Source organism: Crocodylus siamensis, chromosome 1, assembly GCF_052110815.1.
Source record: "Crocodylus siamensis isolate JL-2025a chromosome 1, ASM5211081v1, whole genome shotgun sequence".
Classification (NCBI taxonomy): Eukaryota; Metazoa; Chordata; order Crocodylia; family Crocodylidae; genus Crocodylus; species Crocodylus siamensis.
The window spans coordinates 4,417,891-4,420,372 of record NC_143395.1 but is presented as its reverse complement, the minus strand read 5'-3'; positions in this window follow the sequence as shown (position 1 = coordinate 4,420,372).

Below are 2,482 nucleotides of genomic sequence, written 5' to 3'. Positions count from 1 at the left end.
ACTAATGAACTTTGCAGTTAGAATAATAGAGAAGTAGGGCTGGACGGGACCTCCAAAGGTCATCTAGTCCAACCCACTGCCTAAGGCAGGGTCATCCCTATCCAAACCATCCTACACAAATCCATTGTCCAATCTATTGGCAAAAACTATGCAGTTGACCCTAACACAACCACAAGACATAACACCCTAACCTGCCACAGGTAAAGCAGAGGGGCTGTGGCAGCCAAGGCCTTGCTGCTGCACAGGTAGCTAAAATACACTTGTGAAATCCCGTCTCTAGTGTCTCCAAGTCATTTCCAGTTTGAAGCAGAAGACTTCCCACACCTGCAACAAGAACTATTCTAGATCAGACTATTTAGGAGGTTGCAAATCAAGACCTGGTCTGAACAGGATTCAGCAACTTAATGATTAAAATAGCCTGGACTGCTGGAGCTCCAACTCTTGGTACCTCTGGTGGATCCACGCTGGTCATGAGGGAATTTGGGGTGAGGGGATTGCTGGTACAACCTAAACCTTGGTTCTGATATGGGAGGACCGAGGCATCTGTGTTGAGTTGCACTGGTTTCAGTGGAGATGGCCATACTAAAGCTCCTCTGAAATCAGTGCAGGGATAGAGGCCTGTCCTCTAGTGAGCATTTGCAGGTCTGGAGCACAAGTGAATTGGCTGCAGAGGAGAAGAATACTTGATTTTTATGTATTGTATTGTTTTTTACAAGTCCATTCGGTGTCCCAGCAAAACCACCTTGTGAGACACTAAAGCTTCCTCTCTTTGTCTCCCGCATTGGGCTTGGGCCCTGCAGCAAGAGGCAACAATCTGGGGTTGTCCTGCGATCGTTGCATCACATGGGAACACGCTGGCTCAATTTTGCAACATCGTGGTGTGAATCAGAGATTGTGTCCCACGAGATCCTAAGGATGTGAATCTTGTGGGATCATCCTTACCACAAAAAAATTGCTTGTTTTCTAAGTTGCCCCCTGCTCTTCCCCCCCCCCCCCCGCGCGCCAGAAAAGGACACGCAGGCCTGGAAACAATGCAGGGAATGCAGCTGGCTTGAGGAAATCAAACGGGTATGGTGAGGAGGCACATAGGTCCTTGGCTGCAGGTTGATGGAGCTGATGATTATCTTCAAGGATCCTAGTTCAGATCAGGATTGTGGCTTGGATACTAGGCAAGCAGGATTGTGGCTTGGATACTAGACAATACAGAATATTTGGGCAAGCTGTAAAGTGTGTGTGTGTGCGCCTGTCTGACAGTGCCAGCATATTAAATGGGGGTGTGAATGGGATGTGTGTGGGACTCGGGTGATGTGGAAGGCAGGCAGGAGAGATCAGACATGCAGAATATTTGGGCAAGTTGCAAAGGGTGTGTGTCTGACAGACAATGTCAGCATATTAAATGGGGGTGTGACTGGGACATGTGTGTCACCCTATGGAAGGCTTATTGCGTGGCCCCAAGTGTGTTTGCTGGGGTCAAAAAAGTGTTTGTGTCAGAGGGAGATGGAGCTGTGTGTGCATCTGTTAAGTCCTGCTACACATCCGAATGAAAGGCGGGTAGAAACCAGCTACAAAGTTGACATGTTTTCAAGCACTAAGCGTAGAGCTGCTTGGCTCTTTGGCATAGCTGGCTAGTCATTCTTTGGGTCACATGATGCTTTCTTTGCAGGTACAGTTATTGCGTGATTTGCCACTATAGCAGGGAGCTTCGTGCATGTGGGAGCCCAGCATGGGTCTGTTGTGTGGGGAGATGGGCTGTGTGTGTGGACATGGTCAGTACGGGTGAATATATATATATGAGAGAGAGAGAGGCAGGCGGTGTATGGGGGGTGGAAGTGTGTCTGTGGGGGAAGGAGCCGGCAGATGTGGAAGAAGCGAGTGTGGGTCAGTGGTGCATCAGTGTTGGGGGGCATCAGGCTGTGCCTGGGGGGCCAGGCTGGGTGCAAGGCTGTCGGAAAGGCGGGGGGGGGCGGGGAAGGGACGAATCGTGCCTGGAAGGATCCAGACGAGTCCCCGTGCCCGTGCGTGTGCGTGTGCGTGTGCGTGGCAGGCCGGGGGTGGGGGGGTGCAGGAAGCGGGTGTTGGGGTGCGTAGGCAAAGCTGCCCGTGCAAGGGAGGTGCAGCGGGGTGTGCAACTGTGTGAACTCCAGTGCGCGCGCGCGTGTGCCCAGCCGCCAGCACGGGGGGGCCAGAGCCGGGTGTGCCTCACTTGTGTGAACCCGCGCGTGTGCGTGTGGAAGGCCCCCTGTGCACGGGCATCGCTGTGTGTCCGTGTCCCAACGCACAGCGGTGCACGTGCGCGTGCCCCCCGCCGGGCGCGCATCCGCGTGTGTCAGGGCTGCCGTGCGCGTGCGCGCCCGGCGGGGGGCACCCGTGTGAACCCCCGCGCGTGTGCGCGTGTCCCCGGCAGGCGAGGTCGGGGCTGCACCCCCGCGTGCGCGCGCGTGTGCCCGGCGGGGCATGCGCAGGGCCCGGGCCGGCTCCGCCC